Source organism: Rattus norvegicus, chromosome 6 (genome assembly GCF_021556685.1).
Source record: "Rattus norvegicus strain SHRSP/BbbUtx chromosome 6, alternate assembly SHRSP_T2T, whole genome shotgun sequence".
In the NCBI taxonomy this organism is placed as follows: Eukaryota; Metazoa; Chordata; class Mammalia; order Rodentia; family Muridae; genus Rattus; species Rattus norvegicus.
The window spans coordinates 31,125,952-31,141,144 of NC_141539.1; the positions used below are offsets into that span (position 1 = coordinate 31,125,952).

The 15,193-nt window shown below is 47.6% G+C and overlaps 1 long non-coding RNA gene across 2 annotated transcripts; it reads left to right on the forward strand.

Annotated features, from left to right (window-relative positions):
* Window positions 1-371: 371 nt before the first annotated feature.
* LOC148005113 (uncharacterized) lies at window positions 372-3,718 on the forward strand. Of its 2 annotated transcripts, none has more exons than XR_015623444.1 (3): window positions 372-521; window positions 1,434-1,535; window positions 2,916-3,718. It is a non-coding gene; the product is annotated as an uncharacterized LOC148005113 (long non-coding RNA). The 2 variants fall into 2 exon arrangements; XR_015623445.1 differs by having other exon boundaries at window positions 389-557; window positions 2,916-3,708.
* Window positions 3,719-15,193: the final 11,475 nt, after the last annotated feature.

A 15,193-nucleotide genomic window follows, 5' to 3' on the forward strand; every position in this document is an offset into this window, starting at 1 on the left:
TGGTTGTGAGCCACCATGTTGGTGCTGGGAACTGAACCCAGGTCCTCTACAAAAGCAACAAGTGCTCTAACCTCTGAGCCATCCCTCCAAGCCCTATCAAACACTTTTAACTAGGCGCAACCTATGGAATATTCAGAATGTACTAACAGAAACATTCTAAGCTGCCTTTCAGAATTGGTTTATTATGGTCTCTTTTTATTTATTTTACTGAATCTGAAACCCTAACCCTTCCACAACCCTCCATGGCTAAAGGGCTCAAGGAACCCTTCCCAGAGCCTGCAGCCACGCCCACCCACAGCCAGAGTTCTGGGAAGTCTCCCAGTGGGCCCCTCCCTGGCTTCCTGCTCAGGCCCTATCTTAAGTTCCTGGGTGGTAACCTGTGTAGCCTGGCACTGGGTGGAGGGAAGAAAGAGAGCAGAGGGAGAAAGCAAGGCTTCCCTCAAGTCACCTCACCCTGGACCATCTGAGGAGAGCCACCAGTGTCCTTCACAGGGCCTTGCCCACATCAAAGGAAGCCATGGGTAGGCAGGCGCCTTCACACTATGCGACAGCCAATGGTAATCGTCAGTCGCCAGGGAAGAGAGTTTCAGTGAGGGACTGTCTGGCCTGTGGTCAGGTCTGTGGGACACTGTCCTGACTGTGTTGATTGATTGAATCACAGAAGAGGAGAGAGGCAAGCTGAGCGGTAGGCAGGCGAGCTCGTTCTCTCACTGCTCTTGACTGGGTGGTGTGGTGCAACCAGCTGCTTCAAGTTCCCACCGCTTGACTTCCCCAAAGGGATGGACCATAGCCTGGGACTGCGAGCTAAAATGAACCCCTTCTCTCAGAAATGGTCTTTTGTGAGGGCATTTCATCACAGCAACAGAAATGAAGCTAGAACCAGGGGCCATCCTCCCGGGAAGGACACAACCTCATTGCTGTGCTACCTTTGGTCCATGGTGGTCAGTTCTTTCCCTATTCTTCTCACATACTGCCTCAGCTCCACTCACATCTGTGTGTGGATGACACCCAACGCAGAACATCTTTGTAGGGGTGTGTGTGTGTGTGTGTGTGTGTGTGTGTGTGTGTGTGTGTGTGTGTGATTTATTCAGGATAATAGCCTAAGACCCATAAGCCCAGCAATTTCCTGTCCCTCTTCTACAGCTCTCTGGGTGCTGTCCACTCCTCTACTGTACCCTCTGCTATTGCCTATAGGAAGACTCTGAATGTCTTATCTAGACTGTGGAGGCAGTTCCCAGCAGCCCCCAGCCTTCCTCATAGCCCCACAGCCCCCAGTATCCCTCAGTGGCCCCCAGCATCCTTCAGTGGCACCCAAAACCCCAGCAACCCCCAGCAGCCTGGCTCCAGTTTCCTCCAATATAACCTCCCTAGTGAGTTACTCTGTAGCACCCCCTGTTAAAAACCCTCAGTGGCTCTCCCTTTCTCTTCCACAGAAGTCAACGCACTGGTCAGAGGTGGACTGGGTAATGTACACCTACAAGCCCAGAAACTGGGAAATGGAGGCAGAAGGATCAGGAGTTCAGAATCATCCTCAGGTACATAGTGAGTCTAAAGCTACCTGGCTACCTGGCTACCTGGCTACCTGAGACTTTAAAACTCTAAGAGACCCATTTGTCCCCAACTCCCACTCCTACACAGTCCAGTCATGTCACAACGCTGTCCCCCATCCCAAGCCACCACCAACCAATGCATGGCAGTTCGCCTGGCCAGCCCTGACCGCTCTATGGCATGTCTTTGCCAGGCAATGCCCTTCATGAACCTCCCTCCTAATTCCTCTCCTCTTGGGGCTTCCGTGTTTTTCTGTTGGAGTTCGAGTGTGCAGTGTTCCCTGCCAGGTCATGAATGAAATGCTTGGCTCTGAGCTAGCAGTGCTGGTCTGTGAAGGTTCTGAGAACTTCAGGGGGAACCTAGTTGGAAGGAGCTGGGGTCCCACCTTTGAAGGTTATCCCTCATGTTTCATACTGTATAGTTTCCCCTGCTTCCTGCCAACCGTGAGGAAAGCGGCTGGTCTCACGTCCCCACTGCCAGGACATCCCATCCACATCGGTAGAGCCAGGCAACCAGGGTTAGAGCTCTCTGAAACCACAAGCAAATACTCCCCCCTCTCTTATGTTGTTTCTGCCAACTGATTGGTCAGAGCAGGTAACTAAAGGCTGGCACCACCCTGCCAGCCCCAGGGGTTGCCAAGGGATGGAAGATTGGTTGGTAAACTGGAAGGGTTTGGGGAGCTGTGACAACCAGAGGGGCGGAAGGTCTTGGAGAGTCTTGTGAGGATCTTTGTAAGTTGACCTCAAGTTCATACCAGAAGCTCAGGAGACCACCATACAGAAGGACCAGAGAAACTATACAGTTTGAGCAGGAAAATATGGGCTGGGGGTGGGAGGAGATCATCAATCGAGTAGCCAGAATCTATTCATTCAGGAAATCTGAGTCTGCATGTGAACCCCAGGGAGGCACAGAGTGACGAGAGTACAAGAGAATTGGGCTTTGGCTCCTTCCTTTCAGCTCAAGGAGGTGAGTCATCCAGAGGTGCTGGCCCAGATCTCACCCTCCTCTGCTTGAGACTAAATTCAATGGTCCAGAGGATGTACCCAGAGGATGGAGGCCACAGTACAGTGAGTGAGTCACAGACCTGAGTCACAGCCCACTCAGCCCCTTTCAGGGCTCTGACGAAGGCTGTGCCAGCACAGCGGCACTCTACACGAACACACACACACACACACACACACACACACACACACACACACACACACACACACTCCTCCTCCTCCTCCTCCAGACTGATGACCTCATAGCATGCTTCTCATGACTGCCAGCCTCAGGTTCAGGGAATGCTCCTGCACTTACCACACAATGAGCTTCCCTCACCCTCAGCCTCGGTTACTCACCCACGCATCCATTCATTCCTCATGCAGGTACTGAGCTAACATCCCAGTCCTGGCCTTTAAGGAGCTCTCCTGGCAGCAGAGGAGCAGTTCTCATCCTGGTTTTACCACTTCCGAGGCCTGGGTAAGGAGCCACAAGAGATCCTTCCACGAATCGGTGCTCCATCTCATACAGCATTCGACAAGACATCTGGGCTGAGACATGGGCCCCCTAACGAAGGGATGGGGAGAGGGCATCTGACTCCAGGACTCACAAGCCTGCATGGTTCTACTTCCCAGCAGGAACACCAAGCCAAAAGGTTGTTACCTATACAGACCCAAACATTCAGTTTTCTTTGAATGCCACATGAGGTTGGTTACATAGTGAGATCTGGACCAAATTTTAATTTGTTGTTAATTCCCAAAGAAACTCGGGGTGAGCCTCACTCAGTACCTGTGGCTCCTCCCAACACTTCTCACCCTGCCCTCTACCCTAACCCTCTTCAGCACAGGGGCCCCAGTCCCCCAGATCCCCACTTCTGCCATTGTGACCACATGCTCTATTGTGGTCTTGACCACAAGGACCTCCTGGTTCTTGGCTCCTCTCTTGGGTCCCTTGCCCTCTCTCCTCTTCCCTCTTTTCCCATCTTGCTCTCCCCGACTCTCTTCCTGTGGCCTGGTTCAGTCAGCTGGTCACGCTTTGCCCACGGCTCTCTCTCCCTCATCTGGACTTTGCCCAGACGCCTCTGGCTGAACTGGCCTTCATGTCTACAATAAAGCCCTTCTTCTCAACCTTGCCTGGAACACTCATGTCCTCATTTAACAATAAAAAATAAATTGACAGAGGAGAAAGGAAGTACAGTAGTTTGATAACTTCCGTCTATTTACAGTTTTAAGTATAAATTAATGTCACAGGCAGACACAGAGCCTAAAACAGAAGACGTTCTAGTCTTCCTTGGCCATTTTCAGTGTGACTACTGAGTTGGGGCTGGCTTTTTTTTTTTTTAAGATCTATTTATTATATATAAGTACACTGTAGCTGTCATTTTATGTGAGCACACTGCAGCTGTCCTCAGACACACCAGAAGAGGGCATCAGATCCCATTACAGATGGTTGTGAGCCATCATGTGGTTGCTGGGATTTGAACTTAGGACCTCTGGAAGAGCAGTCAGTGTTCTAACCACCCAGTCATCTCTCCAGCCCATTGGGGCTGTTTTTAAAAGAGATGTTGTCTCATGGTGCCACCCGGGTCAGCCCCAAAGTCCCCTCAGCCTCCGGAGCAGTTGGGTTATAAGTGTTCCACTGTATGGTGCTTGAACTGTGTCAGGCGACAGCAGAGTCACCTGACTATCAGAAAATGTACAGTCAGAACTCATGACCTTTAGGTAGCTAGGTCTTGTCTAAACACTTCATTTTAGAAGTGGAAACTGGGGCCTAAAGAGCTGTCTCGGCAGTTAAAATCACCAGGGATCAGTTCTGAGCACCCACATGAGAACTACGGTACAAGGAAATCTGATGCCCCCTTCTGGCTTCCGTAGGCACTACAACATGTGGTACACAGACAGTTTAGGCAAACACCCACGCACACAAAATAAAGACAAATATAGCCGTGGTTGGTACAGGCCTTAAATCTCGGCCCTTGGGAGGCAGAGGCAATTGGATCTCTATAAAGTTCCTCTGGGCTATACAGCAAGTCCTAGGATAGCCAGAGACACACAGTGAAACCTTGTCTCAAAATAAATAGATAAAATCTCAAGAAAAAGTTAGAAGCAGAAATTCAGGCCTAATTTGATGGCTCATGCCTGCAGTCCCTGAACTTGGGAAGCAGAGACAGAGGAGCATTGCAAATTTGAGGATAGCCAGGTCTACATGATGAGGCCTGTTGTCCCTCTCAAAAAAAAGTTGTTTAATTAATTGATAATTTCTGTCTATTTTCCATCCTATTTATTCCAGAAATAAAGCATATTACAGAAGTAATAAGAACAATGCATTAATCTCAACATACCAGCACAATCACTAATGGCATTCGTAGTTATTTTTATAACTTCTATCTACACAACAGCAATCATGTAATATGAATAACTTTAGGTACTTTTTCCATTTGTTTTCATGTTCCAGCCATTTCTATCTTTGCTATTGTTAATGGCTGTATACTATTCCAGCAAGAAGAGAGTCTTAATTTTTTTCATGACTTACTTGACCATTTAAATCATGCCCCAGTCCTAGATACTGAGGTGCTACATGTTGCCTTTTCAATTGTTTCTGCCTTTGGGATAGACTCATAGGTGGAACTGATAACATTTTGAAGTCAGGCCATACGTGTTAACAAATTGTGTGACGGTGGAATGACTCAGCCTCTCAATGTACAAGCTATTCTCACTGGATCGTTTTCTTTTCATTGTCCAGAGAGGCTTAAAGAAAACAGCTTCAATTTCAATGTGTGGCCACAATGTTTATGGCTACACCTTCTGATGCGTCTGCTCTATCACAGACTCACAGTGACAACCAGGAGTATGTCCTGATGTCTGTCAAGACATAACCGGGGATTATGACGGGAACATTAGGAACCTTAAACAAAACGTGTTTGTAAGTCCGTGGAGAGGGTTATGGAAGGGATTCCTTTAAGTCATTTTTAGCAATTTAAAGTTACTAAGCATTACTTTACTGAGAAAAATGGCCAGATCTCTTTAATCTGGAGGAAAGAAATTGCAAACAGTAACACCCCAGTTTCATTTGCAAGGGGTGATCTGGGTGTGTGCTTCAGAATCCTACAGAAGCCTTACCTGACCATGAGTTTTCTGTCAAACTGTGAAGTCACTAACATCTTGAGTTGCTGCAGCACTCACATGAGATAATTTCTATAAAATATGAAGCCTAACACATTTAGGACACATACGCACATTCAGTAGATTTCCAAACTGTTTTTCACCCTGACATTTCGTTAGACTGTAGAGACTCCTACTCCCTACCCACGATCACCAGTTCTCACTCCGACCCCAGCAACACACGGCTTTCAGGGAAGAAAGCTTGCGTGACGCCCTACCAGCCACCCGTGGCTCACCTGACAAACCATAAGACAAAGCGTTCAGGAACCGGCACTGAGCATGTGTGTGGGCAGTGCGCTCCAGGGTAAATGGTTGCCATCCTTCCGCAGAGAGTGCTGAGGGCACACAGCATCTGACACTGGCAACCCTCGAGCCCTTGATTTCACTGGAACAACTACTGGTGGGGAGGGGGTAGGCACTCAAATAAGTAACAAGAACATGGCCTTGCTGTCCTCGTGCCTGTTGCTGCGGTCATCTGTTTGTTTGATTGGACTGAGGTGGTGGTGGTTTCTTCCCCCCTCCTCCTCATCTTTCTCCTCTTTGATTATATACATACATATATATAATATATGACCTTGAATTTGTGGCTATCCTCCTGTTTCTGCCTCCAGGATACAGAGTACTGGGATTACAAGCATGTACCATGATGCTTAGCTAGAAATTTTTGTTCACTTGTTTTTGGAGACTGGGTCTCTTTACATAGCCCTGGATGTCCTGGAACTCACCATGGAGACGGGGCTTCAATTCAGAGATCCACCCATTTCTGCCTCTCCTGTCCTGGGATTAAAGGTGTATGTCATCACACTTCGCCTTGGGAATTTCTTTTCTTTCTTCCTTTCTTCCTTCCTTTCTTTCTTTTAAATGTATGTGAGTACACTGTCACTGTCTTCACACACACCAGAAGAGGGCATCAGATCCCACTACAGATGGTTTGAGCCACCATGTGGTTGCTGGGAGTTGAACTCAGGACCTCTGGAAGAGCAGTCAGTGCTCTTAACCACTGAGCCATCTCTCCAGCCCCACCTTGGGAATTTTTAACAATTGAGATTTCCCAACATATATAATGGGATGCCTCGCGCTTACATTCAGAAAAAAATAAATTAACAAAAAACCAAATTACTTTTCACGAAGAAAACTGGGTAGCAAAATACCAAGTTAATGAACTTGGTGCAAGTTCAAGGTCAGTAGAGGGACTGTACTTCCTGTGTCTCAGTCCTGGCCCTTCTACTCCTCCAAGCATGTAGCGTGCCGTGCCGTTAGTCTGGCTTTTCTTTCTTCCTCTCAAACCCTCCTGAGGCAGGGGGCCAGAGGAAGGAATCCTGACTCTGCCATCTTCTTTAGACTCCAGGGCTTCCTACTCTCTAAAGAGGTGGGGAGGGTGCTGAATGCGGGGTGAAGGGGAGATCAATGAAGTCAGGTTGTAGCCAGGCACAGGAGGCTGACCCTCAGTTAGCTGCTGCTAAACTGAGCTCCCACCAGTTACCTAGGAAGGCATCCAAAAACAGGGGGGGGAGCGCCCCCAAGGGAAAATGAAGGACTTGGTGTGGGGAGGGAGGAGAGAGTATTAGGGAAGAAGGAGCACTAGAGAGTGTGGGGAAGAAGCCAGAAATCACTGTGTGGGGAGGAGGTTGAGGGATACACCAAAAAAGAGGAAGGTGGCAGTGGCGGTGGTGGTGGTGGCGAGACTGGAGAGGGAAGGAGAAAGCTGGAAAATTGTGATGGAGGGAAAAGAAGGCGCTCGCGATCCTCTGCTTTACCGCCCATTCCTCCCTTGCCGGAACAGCCAGCCAGGGCCTTTGTGGCCTCTCGGACTGGGTTGCAATCTCATGCCAACCCGCTTGATGGTTGTCAGGAGGCCTCTGGGGAGGACGCTGCAGGAGCCTCAAATGCCACCTACTCCCGGCCTCTCTCCCAGTTGATGCTTCTATTTTGGGCACCACATTATTTCCTGCTGTGATTTTTTTTTTCAGGCTTCTAATTCGGGCTCTGAGGTAAGCCGTGACATCCGCTCGTGCCCGCAGGCCCCTCCCGCACACTGCTTGTCCTCCCGGGGCGCGGGCACCCCTCAGGCCCAGCAGCAGCCCAGTCACTGCGGGGAGTCTTGGCAGGGCCTGCCTAAAAATAGGCTTTCGGATTTCCCCTCCCCCTGGTAGGGCAGAAGGAGGCTAGCTAGCATAGATTTCTAGGCAAGGATTTGAGGGGGTGAGGGATCGAAATTGACAGAGACCTGATATAAATTGTGCCTTTGTGCTTAGGGATGGGCGTATGTGAATGCTTCCATGTCTGTTGCTTCGGTGTCTCTAGTCTTTAACTGTTTGGACCAAGGCCCTTTAGAGACGCTGATGAAGGCTACATACCATCCTGGAAACTTGTCTACTCACAGCTAGTCTCCTTGTACTTTTAGGTTTATGTACTTCCCGGAGCTGGAGAGCCCCGTTAAAGTCCTGGACAGGTAAAGTCAGGCTCCCAGAGGCTGAACCACCAACCAAAGAGCATACGTGGGATGGACCTAGGCCTCCTTCCATCATCTGAGTCTCAGGGGTAGGACTCTGATAGTCAGGCTTGGCAGCCTACCTAATTTTTTATTTTAAACTAAAGTTAACCCCTATGATCTGAATACAGGTGTTCCCCTGACAAAACAAAGGAACAATGTCAAAGGCTACAATTCCTCTTCTCCTTCATTTCCTCCTCTTCTCCTTCTCTTCCTCCTCCTCCCTCTCTTTCTTCTTATGGTTTGATTTTTTGAGTGAGGGTTTCTCTGTGTAGCCCTGGCAGTCCAGGGACTCACCCTGTAGACCAGGATGGCTTCAAACTTAGAAATCCTCTTGTCTCTGCCTCCCAAGTACTGGGATTAAAGGCGTGTGCCCTCTGTCCCTACAACCACCAGGCCACACTACTTACTAGGAGGCAGAGACTCTGGGAGATGACGAAGTCTCACAGGAGCCTCTTTCAAGAACAGGATTAGGAAAATGACTTGAGAGAGCTTGTTTTTACTTTGTAAGAAGCTGCTGGTGCCTTGGGATATTGGACTTCCCAGTCTCTAGAACTCTACAGAAAAAAAAAATCTATCGTTTAAAAATTATTCAAACAAGGACTGGAGAGATGGCTCAGCGGTTAAGAGCACCCAACTGCTCTTCCAGAGGTCATGAGTTCAATTCCCAGCAACCACATGGTGGCTCACAACCATCTGTAAAGAGATCCGGTGCCCTCTTCTGGTGTGTCTGAAGACAGCTACAGTGTACTTACATATAATAAATGAATAAATCTTTTAAAAAAATTACTCAAACTAAAGTATTTTTGTATTAGCCATCAAAATGGCCGAAACAGGTAAACTGAGCCCAAATTAAGGAAGTGGTGTAAAATAAGTTACTTCTAGAGCACTGAATGAGAGCCAGGAGCCCATCTCCAGAAGTAGCGTGGCTAATAATGAGAGTCAGCCCTTGAAATAGCTCTGTTCTTGACCCTACATCCTCCATTTCCCACAGCTGTCCTCCTGCCTCTACATAGGCACCGATCTGCCCGTATCTCCTTGGGAACTCTCTAGGGCTCCCATCTCTTTGTGACCCTAAACCCTCCCTTCACATTGTGATGGGCACTCTTGACTTCTTATCTCCTCTGACTTTCAATCTGTCTCACTTTAATCTCCCTCATTACATTAAAAAAATTATTCAAGAAATGTCCCTCAACAAAAAGCAAGTCATGAAATGACTAAGTGGGTAAGGCAGACCAGGTTAGGGGTGAAGTGACATTTAGACCCCAGGTTCATAGTCTAAAGGGTACCTGTTACTTAGTTCCTCTTCAAGCCCAGTGTTAACCAATCCCCCAGGGTTGTTTGCTTGTGCTTTGGTTTGGTTTGGATTTGGGTTTTTTTGAAACAGGGTTTCTCTGTGCTACAGTCCTGACTGTCCCGGAACTTGCTATGTAGACCAGACTGGCCTCAAACTCACAGAGGTTCACCTGCCTCTGCCTCTTGAGTGCTGGGATTAAAGACATGCACCACCATGTCCAGCAAATTTAGTTTTTAACAAGTCTTCTACAGGTCAAACAAAACATGGCTGAAGGCTACACTTAGCTCACAGGTCACGCTGTAGTTACTCTCTGCGTAGCTGAGATTTATGGCTATGCCAGGATGCAGGCTTGAATAAACTTTGTCCTCTCACCTGATGAATCCTGTCAAATGCTCTGGAAAGCCTTTTCTTTCCTTTTGGTAGCTCTGTGGGTCTTTGCTTACCCTAATAAGGGAATCCTGTTTGGTTGAACTGCTGGTTAGTGAGAACCGCCGTACACACAGTGAGCACGGATTACCACTTTTCAAGGAACCAGAACACAATACATTTGGTTATTGGAATTCTCCAGGGTTAACTGGAAAATCCCCTCAATCAAGGTTATTGTTGAAAGACATTCTAAAATCCCGGCGTTGCTTCCTGCCTTTCTAAGCACAGGGATGCAGCCATACCCAGCTAGAGGAACACATGAGTCAATGTCTGGAGACGGCTCTGCCACCAGCCTTGCCCAAGAACTGGCTGGAGTTCCTCACAGTCAATGACTGCTAAGAGCACAGTGGTGCCCGCCTAGGGGCAGAAAGGGGGTTTGCCAGCCTCTCTGGCCTGAATCTAGACTCTTCCATTTTCTAGCTATGTGGCTTTAGGCAAATGCTGCAACCTTTCTGAATATTAGTTTTCTTGTGTCTAAACTGGAGGCGACAGTATGGTTCCACTGGGTTGTCATCGGAGACGTGAGGAAGTGGATGCTAAGTGGTGGTGGTGGGGGGCGTCTGGGATGACTGAGTGCTGGAAAAATGGAGTCGCTATTCCATTAGGAACAAAAGCATTTTTATCATGTGAAGCCATGGAATTCTCTAGCTTTTCCTTAGCGAAGTTAGAAAGCCAACACCAGTCACTCCCAACCTCAGTAGACAACTGAGAAATCAACTGTTGCAGAATTTAATTCTCCTTTCCACCCTAACCTATCACCATGAAACAGATGCCAGCCTTAAAATCAGAATCATAACTTAACTTTGGGACAGATACAAATTGTTGATTCCATCAAGAGTCATCAGCGGGACCAGCAAGATGGCTGAGGAGAGAAACACATTTGTTACCAAGAATAAACTACCTGAGTCTGTTCCCTGGGCCCCACATAGTAGAAGGAGAGAACTGACTCTCAACATATTATCCTCTGACTTAGACACACACCCTGTGACCCAAGTATTACAACCACTTCACAAAATAATTAAATAGATAAAATGCAAAAAAAATCATTAAAGAATTATCAAGGGGTTGGGGATTTAGCTCAGTGGTAGAGCGCTTGCCTAGCAAGCGCAAGGCCCTAGGTTCGGTCCCCAGCTCCGAAAAAAAAAAAAGAAAAAAAAAAAAAAAGAATCATCAACACCTACAAAAGTTTGGTTTGAATGGGATATTCACAAAGTTAAAGTACATCCACCCATTTACTTTTTTAAAATGTATTTTTTTGGGGTTTTTTTTGGTTTTTTTTTTTTAAAGATTTATTCATTTATTATATGTAAGTACACTGTAGCTGTCTTCAGACACACCAGAAGAGGGCATCAGATCTCATTACAGATGGTTGTGAGCCACCATGTGGTTGCTGGGAATTGAACTCAGGTCCTCTGGAAGAGCAGTTGGGTGCTCTTAACCGCTGAGCCATCTCTCCAGCCCTTAAAATGTATTTTTGTTTATGTGAGTTTGTGAATGTGTGTGCAGGTGTCCGAGGAGGCCAGAAAAGCAGGTCGGATCTCCTGGAGTTAGAGTTATAGGCCTGCAGTGCATGCTGGGAATTGAATGCTGCTCTTCTTGCAAGACAAGAAGTGATGTTGACTGCTGAGCATTTCCAACCAACTGCAAGGGGACAAGATAGAAAGAACCCTCATAGCAGAAAAGAGGACAGACACTCCCTCAGCCAGGGGATGGAGATGTTTGTGTCAGTCCCAGGGGCGTCCCTGCTCCTAATCACAAGCCCTCATCAACCTAACCCAGCTGAGGCGGTCTGCCCACAGCTGGCCTGCACTCTGGAGGAGGGGTCACTGTCTGACAGACCAAGATGTCCCAGGAATCATCTTAGGCTAACAACCAAAGAGCTCTGAGACTGAATGGGCCATGTGGTCTGGATATGTGGTGTTGGACCCTAGACTAAGAAGAGGGTTTTTAACTTACAGTATTGGGAGAGATGAATAGACTTTAATATATAGGTTATTAAACAATATACTATATCTACATTAATTTAAGTTCCCTAAGTAATGTAAAATAATATCCATGTTCTTGAGAAATTCACTCCAAAGTATTCAAAGGCAGAGTCTTCTAATGCCTGTAACTTATTCTCAAAGGGGCGTAAGACAAGTACAACTGTGCATACACAAACATAGGAGGGGAAACAAATGCTAATGTAGCAAGTGCTAACATTTGGTAAATTAACCTGAGTGGTGCGTACATGGGCACCTTTGTATTAGTCTCAACACTTTTAAGTAAATTAAAATTATTTAAGATAAAGACAGGGGGTTGGGGATTTGGCTCAGTGGTAGAGCGCTTGCCTAGCAAGCGCAAGGCCGTGGGTTTGATTCCCAGCTCCAAAAAAAAAAAAAAAAAAAAAAAGACATAAAGCAAAGGGCTAGAGAGATGGCTCAGCGGTTAAAAGCACTGACTGCTCTTCCAGAGGTCCTGAGTTCAAATCCCAGCAACCACATGGTGGCTCACAACCATCAGTAATGGGACCTGATGCCCTCTTCTGGTGTGTCTGAAGGCAGCGATAGTGTACTCATATACATAAAATAAATAAATCTTTAAAAAATAATAAAACTAAGCCTGGGGCTGGGTATGTAGTTCAATGGAGAAGTATATGCCTAGCAGAAAAAATACAAGTCAGCCGGTCATGGTGGAAGACACCTGTCATCCCAGCCCTTGGGAAGAGGAAGCCGGAAGATCAGACGTTCATACTCACCCTCTTGCTCAAGGTCAGCCTGGACCACATGGAACAAGAGACCGTGTTTCAAAAGACAGAAACAAAACAATAAGGCAGATCTGGGCTGCCATTTACAGAGCAGTCTCATGCGGCTGCATATAGTGAAGTAGAACCCTCCTCACGTGAAGACAGATTGGAACCCAAGTCCCTAAGGGTTCTGCTCGTCATTCAAATAGACACACTAGCAGGATGCCTCTCAGGGAATAAATAAGTAGCCTAGGTCAAAACCTGCCAGAGAATTATTCATGTACACATAAGTATATGCCAGTAAGAGTCCAGCAGAGGGAAGGAAGGACGAAGGATGAGACAGCGGTCGAGTAGAACAGCCTGCACAGACGCTCTAGGGTGGGCAAGCAGTGTGTGTGTGTGTGTGTGTGTGTGTGTGTGTGTGTGTGTGTGTGTGTGTGTGTGTGTACAAGGAACTGCAAACTCTCCCAGCCTTTAGGACCTGGAGGGAAGGTTTAGTGCAGCACCCAGTATGGACATCTGCAGAATGTGTGAGCAAGTGAATTGGCTGGGCTCTGATCCCAGGATCTATCTGGAGAGAACCCCCTCATTCCCAGCCCTTAAACCTCACAGTGCTATAGAGAGAAAGCACTGCCCTTCTCCCCTCAGAGCAGAGCCAGAAGAGACAGTCCCCCAGACCCCCATTTCCCCCACCTGCAACCTAAATGCTGCTTAAATGTCTCTCCTGTTAGGAAGAGACAGAGCCCAGATTCTGGGCAGCCTTGCTGAGCCCCTGGGGTCCAATAGGGCCTCGTTTTGTGCTTTCCCCAACCCCACAGCCTGCCCTGTTTATTTGTTCAGCAGGTTTATTTCAGCCATGGCACAGCCTGTTCCGACTCTGGAACATTTACGAGATGAGCCAATTTTTAAAAATCATACAAAATAAATGATTTCTCTTGGAGCTAAAGGGTGGGGCTGCCAGGGTGGGAGACAGGTTCCTGGCCAGCTCTGGTCAGAGTTTTTGGCTTATCCTTAGATGTATTCTTTCCCGCGCTTGCCCATGGGAGCCAAAGGGGCTGCAGTGGGATTTCCTGCCTCTATTTCTCCAGACTATGATGTGGAAAGATCGGGACATTCAACCGTAAGATTTCCGGTTCTCATCTCCGCCCTCGTTAGTTCTACTCCAAAGCCTGGCTCTAAACCACAGCATTCAAGCCACAGCCCCATCTAATCGATCAGCCGTGGGATGGAGATGTCAGAGGTAGACCTGGGCCATCCCACCCCCTCTGCAGCAGATTTCTCTCCTTCTCTGCTTGCGAATTCTGACTTTCTCCTTCAAAGTCCAGCTGCCATCTTGTCACCTCCAAATCCTACTATCTTCCTTGTAGCTGGCCAGCTATTAAAAATATTTTTTCAAAGCCCAACCAGGCTTAACAGGACAGCTAAAACTGTTCAATTTCTTTTTTTATGACTGGATATTAACTCAGCATAGTGATGTTAGGCATCTGCCAATCCCAGCCAGTAATCCTGTTAGTGATCTGAAACCTTTATTTGTGGCTCTGTGGATATTTTATCACCAACAGACTAAAAATTAAAGATTAATACGTTCAATTTGGGTACCAAAAGAATACTTTATTCAAACCTTATTTTAAGCAGGTGTAACTGAACCCTAGCGCTCAGGACTGAGGGAGAAAAACTCAGAGTTGAAGGCTAGCCTGGGCTACATAGCAAGACTGTCTTTTAAAAAACTAAAAATAGCCATGCATCTCAACCAGCTGAAAAAATCGTTAAGTACTCGAGAGGATGGAGAAGAGGAGTCCTTATGGTGAAAGGAAACGGAGAGGTCCCACCTGGCCTTTTGACAGTGCCTGACTTGTTTCCCTCAAAGGCCAGGTACATAGTAGGCAACCTCAAGGATAGATAGGCTCTGACTCCTGGGATCACTGAGGCCTCTGCCAATCGGGGCCAGTAATCCCGTAAGTATCAAGGTAGGAGCTGTCCCGGCCCCAGGCCCTGGGTGTCTAAGGGAACTTGGGGCCAGGGCAGTGTGTGTTCTGGACTCCAATGCCCATGACAGCACTCTCTTGGGCAGCTCGGGGCAGCTCCCCCAGAAGCAAAGCCAGGACAACTGTGGGAGGTACTATTCTCCTCTTCCAAGATTAGCTCAGACTTCAAACACGGACCCTGGACCTGTCTCTGTGCCAATGAAAACAGTTTGTCAGGAGCCTCCTTAGGTATCTGGAGGACAGCTCCCTCGGCTCCTCCCTTCCTCATATGAGGTCATTGAATCAGGATGACAGAGCAAACAGTGACATGTGCTAGGACTTGTTCCCAGAATGATCCCGGGGATCCTCCGGCCCTCCTCCCCTCCCCACTTCAGACGTGTGGGCGGCAAACTGAACTGTACTTAGTAATTGGTTCCTCGGAATGGCAAAGAGAAGGGAGGTCCTGGATAGACGGACACTAGCACAGTGCGTTCACTTGAAGCCTCAACACACTTTCACACCCTTCTAATCTGACTTCAGGTGGGAAGGAATTCGGTATCCACTCCACAGAGGAGGAGCGTAAGGTGAACAGTTCAGTGT